The following is a 17,133-nucleotide window of genomic DNA, read 5'->3' on the forward strand; positions in this document are numbered from 1 at the left end:
CAATGTTCACTTTATTATGTACACAGTAAACCTCCATCTCAAACACAGAAGAGCTCTCTCCTCATGCGACTATGTGCCACTTTTAGCAATTAGTGACAAGTTAGGAATTCCTTTATAGTGAGTCATTTAATCAAAGAAAGGGGTTAAGTTTGTGCATACTATTGCCATCAGACAGAACATTTTCATCAACTCAGTCTGGGATCAACTTGAATCAATACCTCAGAAATGGAAAACTAGTTTCTGACCCTTAGAGGCTGATGTGCTGAGGTACACTGTTAATGGTGCAATGACATTATAGCAATGTTTGGGGTAAAGATTCTAACCTGTCCTGAGTAAGAACAGTTATGTGACATTAAATGCATTACTTGCTACCTGGGGTGAATAATGCATGTTGTGTTATTCCACATTTTATATTTAAGCTAAGATACTCAATAATGGGTCAGCTACAATAATCGTGTTTCAGCATCTGAACAAGGTGAGGCATTGTTTAATTTCATCTGTGATCCCACGCCATATATATCCCGCCTTTGCTCTATTTCCTTACTGCATAAATTTACAATCTCACATTTATAATTAATAATTGATTTGGCACCAATTGCCATTTGTAGATCTGAGTTCTGAAATTCCACCCAAGCTTCATTTTGGAAAGTTCTGGGTCTATAATGTATTTTATTTCTCCTTTGGGTGAGACACCCTAACAATTGGAATTACCATCAATGTATGGAGTTTGTCTATCCCCTGTCATATTTTGAAAATGTTGATCAAATCACTCTTAACCCTCAAATTCCAGTCATTACAACGTAGATCTACATATTTTTTCTTTGTAATTAAATCCTCGGTTACCAGCGTAAATCTATACTCACTTCAAAAAATTTCTAAGGTCCACTGTCCACAGTATTCCAGGTACAGTCTAATGTGTGGTCTAACCAGGAAACAGTATAGCTAAAGCAAATGCTTTGCATTATATTCTAATCCTCTAGATAGTGTTTTGATTTTAGTTGATGATATTATCAGACAAGTCACATCCCGGACTGAAATCTGGCTCGATAGATCATACTTTGATTCATTTTAGCTTTATTGAGGTTGTTTCTTGTCAAAGCATAAGCACGCAAAGTTGCAGATTTGGTTTTATCAATCTTTTATGAAGCAAAAGAAAATAAGATAAAATAGAGTAAACCAGACTGCTCGCAGAGCACTTCAGAGAACATCGCTGGGACATCTGCACCAACCAACTCCGCTTCCCTGTGACCTAACACTTCAACACCCCTCTCACTCTGCTGAGGACATGCAGGTCCTGGGCCTCCTCCATCGCAAAACACTAACCACCTGACAACTGGAGGAAGAACGCCTCATCTTCTGCCTTGCGATCCTCCAACCCATGGCATCAATGTGAATTTCCATCAGTTTCCTCGTTTCCCCTCCCCCAGCTTATCCCAGTTCCAACCTTCCAGATCAGCACTGCCCTCATGACCTGTCCTCCCTGTCCATCTTCCTTCCCACCTATCCACTCCCACCTATTACCCCCACCTCCGACCACCTATTGCACTCTCAGCTACCTCTCCCCAGCCCCACTCCCCTCCCATTTATCTCTCCACCCTGGAGGTTCCCAGCCTCATTCCTCATGAAGGGCTTTTGCACAAAAAGTCAATTTTCCTGCTCCTCAGATGCCGCCTGACCTGCTGTGCTTTTCCAGCACCACCTTCTCGACCATTTACTTACAACACCAACTCAAAGATTTTTAAACACATGGTAACAAACAATCCAATTAATTCAAATAAAACCTCTTTTATAGGTCATAAAAGCACCCCTTGCACAGGTAGAGTGATATAGGCATACAGCACGGAAACAGACCCTTTGGCCCAACTCATCCATGCTGATCTGGTACCCTAAACCAAACTGGTGCCACTTGCCTGTGTTTGGCCCAGATCCCTCTAAACCTTTCCCATTCATGTGCCTGTCCCATTGTCTTTAAAACGTTGTAACTGTACCTGTTTCTACCACTTCCTCTGGCAGTTCTTTATATATACGAACCACCCTCTGTGTGAACACGCTGCCCCTCAGTTCCCTTTTAAATCTTACCCCTCTCACTTTAAACTTATGTCTTCTAGTTTTGGACTTTCCTACCCTGTGAAAAAAGACCTTGGCTATTCACCTCATCTATGCCCCTCATGATTTTATAAAACTCTATAAGGTCATCCCTCAGCCTCCAATGCTCCAGGAAAATTAGGGGAGATTCCATAATCAATAAGGTGGTTCTCCCAGGACGAGACTATCCCATTGCACTTCGGGTGTGCTGACGCCTGCAATGTCCCCAAATGTGGGGTACTCGACTGCAACATTTGTAGTAGTAGGGGCCTGCGTTCACGCTTATTTAAGGGGTGGCATGGTGGCTCAGTGGTTAGCACTGCTGCCTCACAGCACCAGGGTCCTGCGTTCGATTCCAGCCTCGGGCGACTGTCTGTGTGGAGTTTGCACGTTCTCCCCGTGTCTGTGTGGGATTCCTCTGGGTGCTCTGGTTTCCTCCCATAGTCCAAAGATGTGCAAGTCAGGTGAATGGGCCATGCTAAATTGCCCGTAGTGTTAGGTGCATTAGTCAGAGGGGCAATGGGTCTGGGTGGGTTACTCTTTGGAGGGTTGGTGTGAACTGGTTGGGTCAAAGGGCCTGTTTCCACACTGTAGGGAATCTAATTTAAAAAATAAAGAAAGCCCCAGCCTATCCAGCTTCTCCTTGCAACTTAAACCTTCCAGTCCTGGCAACATCTTTGTAAATTGTTTCTGTATTCTTTCTGGTTTAACAATATCCTTCCTACAGCAAGGTGCCCAGCATTGTATGCAGTATTCTAAAAGTGGCCTCACCAGTGTCCTGCACAGCCACAACATGATGCCCCAACTCCTATACTCAATGTTCTGACCAATTAAGGTAAGCATACCAAACACCTTCTTCATCACACTTTCTGATGCCACCTTCAAGGAATTTTACACCTGCAGCCCTAGGTCCATCCATTTGGCAACACTCCCCAGGGCCCTAGGATAAGCTGTGTAAGTCCTGCCCTGGTGTGCCTTACCAAAATGCAACACCTTGCATTTACCTAAATTAAACTCCATCTGCCACTTCCTGGCCCATTAGCCCATCTGATCAAGATTTTGTCTCACACCAGAAAACAAAATCTCTTTTCCTACAACCTCAGTCTGGAAGATCAGGTAGCCTTTCATGGAGCTTTCATATGCCTTAGTTTAAATGTTTTCAGTTTCAAATAATCTCTTCAGCATTTTATTCAGACACTTATCTTCTTGCTTTTGCAGGACTACTGTTTTATATTTGAATCTTTGTCCAAGGATTTCTGCGCTAAAAATGTTTCAAAAGCATTGATTCAAGCTATGAGTGTTTTCCTTGTGCTTAAGTGAAATTCCTGAAGTTTCTAAGATACCTTTATGCACAATTATTTACCTTGTTATGTTGTACATTCACCTAATGTATCCAAAAAATATATAGTCTTGAAAGCTAAATCCATCAAACTGTTTTAAAACAATTACAAGAATGGTTACAGAAATGAAAGGAGAATAAATCATTATACTGTTCAGGCACAGACAAAAAACACACATCACAAATTCAAATTTCAAAAATCCAACTTAAATGATTTTTGATATTTTATTACGTGTATACAAAAGACTACATCACAGACTACATCACAATGGAACAGCAGCATTCCATTAGGGTTTTGATCCATGAAATTCTTTGTAACTTTTTATTCTGGTGGATTCATTAGTATTGATGTTCCTTTTGGTTCACATTGACCCACATTGTTAATATTTTTAACACAGTCACAGTGGGGCCTTTGGACTCAATTTGTTTCTTCTCTGGTTATCTTCAATCTTTCCAAATCCACAGCTCCAAGATTTCTTCTTCCTCTTCTGTTTTTACCCTTAATGTTGTGGTCAGTTGTTGCCAGGACAAGGCTGACAGGTCATCTTTTCCAATGTCTGTTCTTTCTATAACTGCACATACCAAACCCTTTGAATCCCTGAACTTTTACTCTTGATTTCACCTAATCACTTGAGCTTCCTTCCATCCAACCAAGTCTTAATATCCTTGCATACCCCACATTTCAAACACTGTCATTCTCTTTTCATTGGTTTTCTTCCGAGTTTAGCTCATACGTTTCAATTGTAACACGACAGACCAGTGAATGCATGGCATGTTTTCTCAGCTTCATGCTGATGTTTTTGGACTTTCTGAATCACTGGTCTCATCTAATATAGCCTATATTTTATTATTAAATGTAGCTTTGATCTTTATTTTTGAGCTACGGTTGTCATGAGACATTTGAAAATCTTCGCTGCCTCTATCTTGCTGCATCCAAGCTTTACTTTTGTAATTTCATTGAGAACCACAATGTTGGGCCATGTCTCACTGGTGTCCATTCCATATACTGACGCGTCTGAATTTTCATTCCCAGGATGAGAACACAGACACAAGACTCTCCTCAGTTCCACCAACCTGACTGAAGATCAGAAAATGGCAAAAAAATTTAATATTTTCATTCCCTAGGGGTCAACCCTGAAATAAACATGCAGATAGCTCGACTGGGATATGGTTTGACTGAAAGGACAAGGCGCTTTGCATTGGCACTGCCTGACAGACTAATTCATGAAGAATGACACCAATATCTTTCTTCCAGTCACGTCCCTGGCATCCATCACCCACACACTCCACATGCCCCATTCATACCAACCCATGTCATTTCATAAACCCTCAAACTCTTTTCAAGTCCAAATTGAATAACCTGATGCTTGCCTACATTGATTTGCCACAATTCTGCCCATTCTCTTAGCTCTTGGTAATGCTCCGCTTCCAAACGCAATGCGGTCTACCTTTGTGACATTGGAAAACTTGGATAGATGGGTTTTTATGCTAAGTCATTGTCATAGAGGTCTACAGCACAATTAAAGAATTTTCGTTTATGAATCTGTGCCAGTCAAAGTCATAAATAAATACAATGGAGGTCAATACAGTTGAGTTCCCAAAAGGTCCTTGCAGGACATCACTAGTCACATACTGCCAATTACAATGCCTATCTATTTTACTCTGTTTCCTCCCTCACAGCCAAATTTCCCAATAATTGCCCATCAATTCAATGAGTTTTCAATTTCACTAAAAGTCTCTGATGTGGGACCTTTATCAAAAATCTTCTGGAAAGCAATATAAATTACATCGATAGACACCGTTCTGTCCACAACTACTCTCCAACGAAATGACATCAGGTTCATCAGACATGACGTAAGGATATAAGCAATAGGAGCAGGAGTAAGACATTCAGCCCTATTCAAACATGGCCAATGACATCTTTGTAAAATCTTCAGACTGATGTGAAATAGAGAAAAAACACTGCTCACAAATCCACCGAGGTCATAGCCCATGCTCCATAGACGACAGGCCTCCTTCTGAAGGTGAAGATGAGGAGGAAGATGAAGATGAAGGTGATTATCAGGACAGTGACCAGGATGAACATCCAAGAGAGCACAATGGAACAAAACAAGTTGAGCACCAGAGTCCCAAAGTGAAACCCACTTGCCAGATGCATGAGCTCGGGTTTAGACTTTTTCTAATTGTTTAACATTCTGGTGGTAATCTGGCAAGCAGCCTCTACTTATTGTAAAGGAGGTTGTTATTGTTGCAGTTCTTTCTGTTGCTGAGTCAAGCTTTCATTATCCATCTGATTACTCACTTAATATCTTCAAGTGGTTCCACTTTCAAATATCTACACAATGCAAGTACTACTGACCATTAAAGAGAAGGCAGCAGCCAGAGAGAGAGAGAGACAGACACAGACAGAGATACAGACAGAGACAGAGACAGACACAGTGGGACAGAGAGACAGAAAGACAGAGAGAGAGAGAGAGAGAGACAGAGAGATAGAGCACTAACATCACAAGGTAGGAGGGTGAGGGAAAATTTGATGTCATGATTGGCAGCAGCTTGGCATCTCCATTTGACCTTTCCATCACCAGTTGGTCTTCAATGTTTCAGAGTATAGGTAAATTGATAAGTTGTCCTGAAAAAATTGAGCATTCCATTACAGAGCACAGAATGCACAGGAGACTGCGATTTGTACACCTTCCCCTGGTCAACCACTGATTGAGTACTCTTACTCACAAGGTGGATGTTAAATGGGAAAGGTGTGTGAAGACCAGGCCATAGCATAACCTCTGCACATTGCATTTAGCCTCAGTGTTCTCCACGTTGTGTTGCAACATCTTGGCTTCAGTTGACATCATGATTCAAAGATCCCTGATGTTCTGGTGCCATCTGCAGTGAAGAAGTCAGTTGTTTATGAGAAATGAGCAATGCTTGGCCATTACATCTTGCTTCATCCTTGAGATGCCTGAAGAGGCTGCTCATCTCACATGGGAACAACTTAACCAAGTCTGACAGCACCAAAAAGCACAAGAGCACACATTTTAAGAAAGCAGGTACATACATATTTACAAAGCTGCAAGGTTATTGCCAATTGTGTGTCACCTATCACACTTATATGTCTCCGACAAGTTTGACTTCCTCTTCGTGTTGCTGTGTTGAAGTACAGTCCTGACTTCTGCAGCTAGGTGGATGGAGCTTGCTCTGCCCTTGACCTTTATTGACATCCAGAAGTGAGCCAACTGTCCTTAGGGCTTTGAGGGACTAGGCCTGCTGAGAGTGGGCCTTTTTCCAGATGTAGGCTCATTCTCCTCAATGTAGACTTCTATAGGGTTTGGGATAAGAGGCTGAGGGGAGATTTAGGCACCAGTAGATCTGGAACTTTTGAGAGGAAGCTCCTCCACCCTGTGGATACCTGTTGGCACCACCCTAGCTCCTTGAGAGAATGGGCACACAGACTGAGGTTAAGGTTCCACATCCGCACTTCTCATTTTACCATGAATGCTGATCACCTATGGTTAGAACGGTGGATTACAATCCATTCCCATATATAACTGACACTGAGTGTTCTCTACTGGGCTCTCCATAACTTTCACTGACCTCTCCATGGAGATAGCCAACGGCATGCATGCCAGTACCAGCTAGTAGGCTACTCTATCCTTCAATCCAGTTTGGTGCTGCCTCTAACAAACTAACCTGGTATTCCTGTGTCTGTTTCCAGTGCTGCTCTACCTGGGGTGGAGGGTCATTGCATGCTGCTAGTGACTGTATAATAGAAGAGGGGGAACCAGTTATGTGAGAGACAGAAATAACCAGCCAAAACAGCTCAGTTGGGAGAGCATTAGACTGAAGATCTAAAGGTCTATGGTTCAATTCTTAGTTTTGGGAAAAAAAGGCTTTTCATGATCGCTCCAGGCTTTATTTAGCAGTGTTTATAGCTCAATGACCATGACCATGGGATCTTCTTATGGTTGAGGCTGACCAGTTGCCTGGTCCCAAACAGTTGTCAAAGTGACACAGATTTGGGCTGTTTCTTCCTGAATGAACTGTGGAGCGACCACTAGTCCAAGTCTAATCTAGTAAGATAACTCACCGCTGTGAGAGTCACTGAGCTGGTGAAGGGTGCAGGTGAAATCCTTGCTGTCCAATCATCTGAAGATTGAGCTGCTTTCTCCTCAGAGCTAGAGGTGGAACTGAGAGCATGGGCAGAAATCATGAGCTCTGTCTGGCCTGTACCCTAAGTCCCAGTCCCCTCTCCTTGGCCAAGCACAGCAGTTCCTGTGAGATATTGTGAGGTCTTGATTATTGGACCATGATACCCCACCCCCCTCCCAATCCCATACCAAGCTGAGGGTTTCCAGTGCTGCTCTATTGGGGTGGAGGGTCATTGCATGCTGCTAGTGACTGTATAATAGAAGAGGGGGAACCAGTTATGTGAGAGACAGAAATAACCAGCCAAAACAGCTCAGTTGGGAGAGCATTAGACTGAAGATCTAAAGGTCTATGGTTCAATTCTTAGTTTTGGGAAAAAAAGGCTTTTCATGATCGCTCAAGGCTTTATTTAGCAGTGTTTATAGCTCAATGGGTAGCACCCTAGCTCTAAGTCTGAAGGTTGCAGGTTCAAATCCCGCTCCACAGTTTTATGGGTGGCACGGTGGCTCAGTGGTTAGCACTGCTGCCTCCAGGGACCTAGGTTCAATTCCAGCCTTGGGCTACTGTCTGTGTGGAGTTTGCACTTTCTGCCCATTTCTGCATGGGTTTCCTCTGATACTCTGGTTTCCTCCCAAAGTCCAAAGATGTACAGGTTAGGGTGAATTGGCCATGTTAAGTTGCCCATAGTGTTCAGGGATGTGTAGGCTTGTTTCATTAGGCAGGGGAAATGTAAAGTAATAGGGGTAGGGGAATGGGCCTGGATGGCTAGACTCTTCGGAGGGTCAGCATGGACTTGTTGGGCCAGATGGTCTATTTCCACTCTGTCGGGATTCTATGAATGAATTAGTGTAGATGGCAATGGGAGATGAGCACAGCACAATGAGGCTTACTAGGTGGACATTTAATGAGACCTGATTGCCCCTACAAGAGGGGGCTTGATATATGTTCATGTGAGGAGCTTATATACATCAACCTTACCTCCATCAAGCTTGACCCTCTCATTCCTGCTGTAGGACAATATTTCCTACAAGGAGGCAAAGGGATTGAGTCTGGTTGGGAATAGAGAGCTGTCCATGGTGTTGCTGAAACAGAAGATGGTAAGGTGTCACCAGTGACTGAGAAGGAAGCACAGTGGGTAGGAAATGTTTAGGAGGGCAAGGTGTGCAAGAGCCATTGATGCATGCAATGGAGAGAGAGTAGTCCATGTACCTTGGTAAGGGGTACGTGCAGTGGCAGAGTGAGAGCGAATGATGGGCCTGTGAATGTGTGGTAGCAGGGAGAAGATGGTGGTGCCCTTGCTGAGTGCAGGACGCTACAGGTAGTTCTTCTTGTAACGCGGTAGTTGCATTCTTGTGCAATCCTGTGTTAAAGAAAATTTGCGCTTTATAATCAGAGCTGAAATTATTGGTGGCGTAATTGCATTACAGCCAACGCACATTTTTGAAAGTTCACACTTTAGAAACAGTGTTCGCAATTCATCAAATGAGCTACAGTGAATTCATATCAATGAAACACGTGTTTATAGCACGACCTGTCTTCACCTTCTTGCTGAACTGCTGTGCATTCCTTTTTACCCACAATGCAGCATTGAGCTGGGCTGCTATCTCAGTGCGGTCCACCTGAGGATGGTGGGCACAACCTCCTGCAATGGGCAGCAGAAAAAAGGCACTGATCTCCTCCTCCACTGCAGCACCTCCACGGCCCATCTGTGAAAAGGTGAGCAAGTTTCCTTTCTGGGCCAACACCTCAGTGAGAGGGCCATTTGCTGCCTTACAGTTCCTTAAATGGGGTGCTGCTGGGTTTTAACATTGGCACCAACATCACGAATGCCAGCAGATCCCAGCAATGGCAAGGTTATGTCTACCTCTCCTGTTGTACAATTCCAGAGATGGCAATATTGAGACCAGGTGCACAATTAATGACACGGACAGCAGAAGATTACGTGAAAAAAGTCCCTTCAAGCCACTTTTGGGTTGGGCGCTGTAAAACCCAGCTGTCAAAACAGCCATCTCCAAATGAAGAAAATTCAACTCAACACACAAATTGTTGCAATCCTCCTGCTGCCATGCTTTGGTTTTGTGGAAATGTGCTTTTAAATTTTCTACCACAGTGCATCAGTTAGCACTAGCTGACAGGTAGACAAAGCAACTTGTTCGATTGCCAGAAATAACCACCGCGTGATTAGAAAGACGTAGTAGCCAGAAAATTAAAGGCTGCTGCTGCTTTCACAGCAATTGGAGTCATTCGATTCACCAATGCTGCTTTTAAGACCAGCAGCAATTAACTTCCAGTTGGAAAATCACTGTCATGTGTTAGCAGTGAGCAGGGTGGATAGCCACTGCTTTTTTCAGGCAGTAGAATTTTCAACTCAATTATATTTCGCTTTTTTTAATCGAATAACTGCAGCACTTTCTTCACTCTCAGATTCTCTTGGATGGTCATACTAATCCCAGGGCGCAAGGTCAACATAGTCATGTCATTTCCATTCACAGGGTCAGGCTATATGTTGATTATGAAAAAGGAGAGGGAGCCTCTGCCATTCTCTCTTGATTTTAACCAACATTCCCAAATCAATAAATGTAACAAAAGTGCAAGAGAAAGCAACTGGTTTGGAAAACACTTATCTTACTGAAGTTCCTGTTTTAGAATGATCCCCTTGCATTTAACCTTGAAGGAGGGCTTTTCAAATCCATTGTTTTGTGTTTTGGAAGTAAACCCATTTCAAGATTTGTACTTCTAAAAGCTCATCAAGATTTTTATTTCTAGTATTGGCCACAACAGCTTGTGTTTATAAAACAACATCAACATAGAGAAATAACTCACAGAGCATCATCAAACAAAAATCAAACTGTCTAAATAATCTCAGACTCATCGTGAGTGACAATTGATTAGCTAAATGTTGATTTTAGTGGTTGAACGCAATACCTCATCTCTGGCAAGGGGGGAATGTTAGAACTGTGCAGAAACATTGCTCTGTGTACAAAACCATCAAATAAATATTGGGTAACACATCGCACTGTAGCCTTTATGATACAATGCTACTTTTGAGTAGAATACCCATCCTCACTGATGCCAATAAGGAACATACAAAAGTATTAGTGGAAGCATTGTAGGGATTCATAGGCTCTTTTGGTCATGGAATAGTGCACTGCAGAGAACCAAGTAGCAATAAATAAGACATGCAGAGAATGGACTGACAGTTAGTTCACTTATGCAGTACATTGCACAGAAAGGATAGTCAGAGGACTGTTAATAACATGTCACAGAGACATAAAACAATGATAAATGGCTTTCTCTGTCTTTCTTCCAAACCAACCCCCACAAGAGTCCTTGCCCCTCTATTTCTCTTCTCAATATTATGACCTTAAGTCTTTTAAAGATACCTTTCACTTTCCTATCCCCTGAGGACCTTGAACATGTAGTATATGCAAGTCCCACACTTGGCAGCATTTAATCATTTAAATTGGGGACAAGGACAGGGGAGAGAAGAAGGAGGGTCTCTCAGCTGACCTACACTGACTACAAGAAAGTGAAGTTTGTGGTCTCTATGATACCTTAGTGCGTAAACCAGGATGGAATTTGGGATGAGAAGAGAGACCGCTGACAACATGCTGGCCATTCCTGTGGTTCTGGTGGAGACTGGGCGGCGCGATGGCACAGTGGTTAGCACTGCTGCCTCACAGCGCCAGAAACCCAGGTTCAATTCCCGCCTCAAGCGCCTGTCTGTGTGGAGTTTGCACATTCTCCCCGTGTCTGTGTGGGTTTCCTCCCACAGTCCAAAGATGTGCAGGTGAATTGGCCATGCTAAATTGCCTGTAGTGTTAGGTGTAGAGGAATGGGTTGCTCTTCAGAGGGCCGGTGTGGACTTGTTGGGCTGAAGGGCCTGTTTCCACACTGTAAGTAATCTAATCTAATCCCATGTCTTTATTTGATGAGAGTACAAGTTCCCACAACATCCTAAACAATATTCCAACCTCTGATAACATTACCAAAAGGTTGCTTATACATCTTGCGATAACCTTTGATCCAAAAGCAATATATTGAAGAACATTCTAAGATTTATTTTAAAATGCCTCTGGATTCTGATATGATCTCAACTCAAGGTACTGACAGGTTAGATTAGACTACTTAAAGTGTGGAAACAGGCCCTTCGGCCCAACAAGTCTACACTGATTCTCCGAAGAGCAACCCACCCAGACCCATTCCCCTACACCTAACACTACGGGCAATTTAGCATGGCCAATTCACCTAACCTACATATTTTTGGACTGTGGGAGGAAACTGGAGCACCCGGAGGAAACCCACGCAGACACAGGGAGAATGTGCAAACTCCACACAGACAGTTGCCTGAGGCAGGAATTGAACCCAAGTCTCTGGTGCTGTAAGGCAGCAGTGCTAACCACTGTGCCACCCAATATCCCAGACTTTAATCTGGCCAATTTATCACATGTTTTTAAAGCTTTATTTACTGTGGTGGCTGTTCACTAAAATATAGTCACATTGACCAGAAGGTAAACTGGGCTGGTAGTATAAGTACAGTCGCTAACAGAGTAGGCCAGAGGTTAGGAATTCTGCAGTGAGTAATTCACCCCTGACTCCCCACAGTCTGTCCTCTATTACAAGGCACCAGTCAGGAAAATGATGGAATACTCCCCATTTACCTGGATGTGTGCAGCTCTGGAAACACTCAAGAAGCTTGATACCATCCTAGACAAAGCAGCCTGTTTAATTGGCACGACATCCACAAAAATGTATCCCTGCCACCATTTATGCTCAGTTGCAGCTATGTATGCTATCTACAAGATGCAGAAATTCAACAAGCTTCCTTAGAGGGCACCTTCCAACCCCAAAACCACTTCCATCTGGAAGCACCAGGGCAGCAGATACTTGGGAACACCCCCACCACCTGAACATTGCCCCCCCCCCCCCCCAAATCACTAACCATTCTGCGTCTGGAAACTATACTACGGCTCCTTCAGTGCCACTCGGTCAAGCCCTGTAATTCCTGTACTGACAGCATTGCGGGTGTCCCTACACCCTAACAGCTACAGCAGTTCAATAATGCTGTTCATCACTGCCTTCTCCAGGACAATTAGAGTCAGGCAATAAAGATTGGCCCAAACAGCCACGCCCAAATCCTATGAACAAATTTGAGAAAAGGTCCATCAATCAATGTGATAAATTTGATCTGGGCCTTAAATCCACATTCCTGATGAAGGGCTTTTGCCCGAAACATTGATTTTCCTGCTCCTCAGATGCTACCTGACCTGCTGTGCTTTTCCAGCACCACACTCCTGACTCCACTTTCTTGCCTGCCCCCCTCCCTCATTACCCCCAATCGCACGCCCCCTCACCTCACTGTTAAATCCCCTAAATGCAGGAATCCATCTTCTCCTGCTTTGAGCATGCTCAATGGGTCAGGCTGCATAGATTGCTGGTAGATTCAAAGTTTGAGATCCTTGAGGGGATGAAATCTCTCCTCTTTTGTCTCAAATGGACACCTTCTTATTCTTCAATTCCTCATTTTAGATTCCCCTCCAGGCCTCATCCAGAAGACAACATCTCTGACAGTGCAGCACTCCCACTGTCATGCCCTGAAGTGTCAGCCAAGACTAAGCACAGAAGCTATTATGGTCTGCACTGCACTGCTTTGAAAAGCTGATAGAAGCTGATCCAATTATAACTTTCAGAAGAGAACAGGATGCTTGAAGGGGAAATATTGCAGAGCAGTGGAACAAGGACATGAGAATGGAATTAGTTGTATAACTCTGTCAACGATAGGCACAATAAACCAAATAGCCTCTTCCAGTGCCACGTCATTGTATGATTTTAAGTATTTTGAGTGAAAACCTTAGTGACTCAGTGTTAAACATACTGCCATTTAGCCATGGATACCTCAACCCATATGAATTGAGTCATGAATTGTTTGTAGTGAATATTAAGCTAAAAGAACAAACAACAGTTCTACATTCTTTCGCCACTCACTTAAAAAAAATGCACTGCCTCCGTATCTGAAAGTGAGAATCGCCTGACAGACTGTCAGTATTTTTGCTGCAAGGTTGTCATGATCTAGACATGACCTGCAGTGCAATACAACTCGCTGAAGTAGTACTGCCCCTTTGGAGATTCAACATTTGCAGTTAAAACCACAATAAAGATTTTAAAGGGATATCATTGATATCATTAGCATTGCAGAATGATCACGCTCATCATAACAGTGGGTGCTACAGTATGGCTGCTTATCTACTGAGACAGGATTGCCAGACTAGTCAGATCTCACGCTCTTCCTATGCATATCTCTGTGTGCGAACATATCTTACCACCTGAACATAGGACAGAGAACTGATACACTGGAACACCTTAAGGGGGAAATGCAACTGCATTATCTCTGTGCATCAAACAGAGAGAATTTTAGCTGACAGATGGACGATCATAAAAATGATCTCTGAGGAGCCTAATCCAAAGTTACATTTCAGAAGCTAATATGGTGTTTAAAATGAGTAGGGCTGCCGATGAGGTCAAATTAACCCAGAGCTTTTAGTCATCAAATCAAAACTAGAATCTCTTCTGACCACAAGGAGGCTTCCATTCTGCCTACACATGTTTACAATTTCCTGACACATTATGCCCAAAGGAAATCTTTGTTCTCTTTTGTTTTCTTTTGCTTTTCTTGTAAAAGAACATGCCAAACATTCCCTCAGCATCACTTAATTGCCTTATAAAACCCAATATGTCCAAGCTTCCAATCGTGAAAGTCTGTTGCCAATTCTGTCGCACTCATGAATGGGAATTCACTTCGTTTGAGTTTCCTAGCACAACCATTCATTTGTCGATACTTGGACAGTCATGTATCATCTGAATCTTCTGCTCCTGTCTCTCCTAAACTCTGGATGTTTTAAACAGCCTCTTCCTCCACTGTGCAAACTGAAATCAAGTCTCATCATACAGAAACCAAATTGAGCTTATTCTTTCTCAGGGCTCTACACATGTGAAGTCGTAGGTTATGCTGTGAAGAATGAACTGTGGCTTTTTTTAGTCAGAAAGAATGCAGACTACGACGTTGTTGAAACAAATCTTTGATATTAACAGCCACAAGCAACAGAGAACAGGAATCCAAGGAATTGTGAAAACCCACTTCTAATGATTCAAAAGTAGAACAGATGATATTGTCTCTGATAAAGGGAACATAGAGTCATAGAGATGTACAGCATGGAAACAGACACTTCCATCCAACCTGTCCATGCCAACCAGATATCCCAACCCAATCTACTCCCACCTGCCAGCACCCAGCCCATATCCCTCCAAACCCTCCAAATCCAAATGCCTCTTAAATGTTGCAATTGTACCAGCTTCCACCACATCCTCTGGCAGCTCATTCCATACCCATAGCACCCTCTATGTCAAAAAGTTGCCCCTTGGGTCTCTTTTATATCTTTCCCCTCTCACCCTAAACCTCTGCCCTCTAGTTCTGGACTCCCCCATCCCAGGGAAAAGACTTTGTCTATTTATCCTATCCATGCCCCTCATAATCTTGTAAACCTCTATAAGGTTGACATTTTCCATCTTGCACTCATCAGGACAGATGGAAGAATTGTAAATTTCAAAAGGAAACAAAAATCTACACTACACGAGAAAAGAGATGCTGATTGGTAAAGATATTGTCACAGCAAATGCACCAGTGCTAATCGCTTTCATGTTTATGCCTGTTCAAAAAGGTACACTTTTCTAAAATTTTACAGAGTGAAATAAATATTGGGGTGTAGATATTAGAAGCGTAAATATCATTGATATTCATATATATAGATTATAGAAATGAAACAATTGACAGAACTCAAATATTTAATAAATTTTTCAGCGCCAGATAGGTTGGTTAGCAATCATTATGATTACACCATTAAATAAACCTAATCAATAAGATATACATTATTTTTCGAAGGATTCCTGACACTTGTATCATGGAATAAAAGTGGATGTTCTCAATTGTTCAGTGATTTCTAGGTAGCTGGGGACCTCAATATTGTGCCCTTTGGAGGATCAGGAAATCACTATGGCAACTTGTTTCAAAGTAACCTCTTGGGAGGCAAAATAAGAAGAAAGAAAAAAGTGCATTTATATGTATATTTCATGACATTTGGACATCTCAGGTTGTTTTACAGCCAATGAAATGTACTCACTGTTTTAGAAACATGGAAAGAGTAGGCCATTCGGCCCTTTGAGTCTGCTCCTCCATTTAATATATCATTCAATTCCATATCCTATTCCTTTCTCCTCACATCCTGTAATCTCTTCAGCTATAGAGGTGACACTGTAATGTAAGAAACCTATTTCTACACAGAAGTCTCCCACAAAAAGCAGTGCCATAATGACTAGATGATATGTCAGTAATATTAGATGAGGGATAAACACTGACTCGGATTGTAGGGAGAAGTTGCCTGCTCGTCTTCAGAATACACCTGTGAATCTTTTACATAAGAGCACAGAAGAGAGGAACTAGGCAGGAGTGAGCAATTCAGCCCCTCAAACCTGCTCCACCATTTAATATGATCATGGCAGAACTCACCTCAGCCTTAACTCCACTTTTGGCCTTCTGCCCATTACCCATTAATCCATTACTAACTAAAAACCTGTCCATCTCTTCCTTAAGTTTATTCCGTGCCCCGGTGCCCAATATGTTTTGGAATACAATGACATGAGAAGGAGGTAGGGAGACCTCAGTTCAAACTCTCATCTGAAGGGGTAGGAATGCAATGGTCTCAGATGGAAGCTAGATAATGGCTGAGGTTATTTTCTTGGAATAGAATAGATATCACAAGCCTACTTTCATATTAAAAAAAAAGTCTTGAAATTCTTAAAACTGGACAGACAGGTCAGTAGTGTCATATGTCTATTAATTCCAATTACATTGGATTCATTGAGAGTTGGTTATTTATTGGGTATTGTTCTCTTTGTGTTGTCTAGATCTGATGACCGCCAATGAGAGGAAGAATTTGCCATCGCTTTGCTAGCTTCCAGTTTTCCTTTAACAGCATTCTGTGATTCAAGCAGTGACAGCTGTTAAACCAGCCGTTGGGAATAAAACATTTTAGCACTTCATAAATTTCTAACAAGTTTTCAAATCACTCCAGTTTTCTTCACAGTTTCAGCAGTCGATCAAAATAAAAAAAGCTAATTAAATCTCTAATGAGAAACCAGGAAAGTTTACAGTTTTTTTTATTATATCTGGTAAATACCACTACACATGCCCAGAAGCCAGAATTTGTAGGCCTGGATGGTGTCGTAGATTGGACCAACGGTCCAGGAATATTCCCTGTCTTTGACACGCTGACTGCAAGGTTCGTAATGAAATGTGTATTTGATTATATATTCCCTCATTCTTAGTCAGATGTCAAATTCTATTATTTTATATTTATGATAGGGAGAAACAGGCCACAAGCTCCAATACACCAGAATGCCTGATGAGACTGGGCACATCCAGGCGCTCAGAAAAAAACCTAGATGTTTCCAAGCAACTTTCAAAATGGAAGTGTCAGTGTACAATCTAGAACACCAGCTAATGCTGGATGGAA

At 42.5% G+C, this 17,133-nt stretch overlaps 1 protein-coding gene and 1 non-coding gene across 3 annotated transcripts in view; one reads left to right on the forward strand and one right to left on the reverse strand.

Annotated features, from left to right (window-relative positions):
* The window catches only part of LOC122555394 (Down syndrome cell adhesion molecule homolog), a 662,754-nt gene that overhangs the window by 586,140 nt on the left and 59,481 nt on the right, over positions 1–17,133 (reverse strand). The window lies entirely within an intron of this gene.
* LOC122555600 lies at positions 2,220–2,376 on the forward strand. The gene has a single exon (XR_006313321.1). It is a non-coding gene; the product is annotated as a U1 spliceosomal RNA (small nuclear RNA).

Source organism: Chiloscyllium plagiosum, chromosome 12, assembly GCF_004010195.1.
Source record: "Chiloscyllium plagiosum isolate BGI_BamShark_2017 chromosome 12, ASM401019v2, whole genome shotgun sequence".
NCBI classification, from domain to species: domain Eukaryota; kingdom Metazoa; phylum Chordata; class Chondrichthyes; order Orectolobiformes; family Hemiscylliidae; genus Chiloscyllium; species Chiloscyllium plagiosum.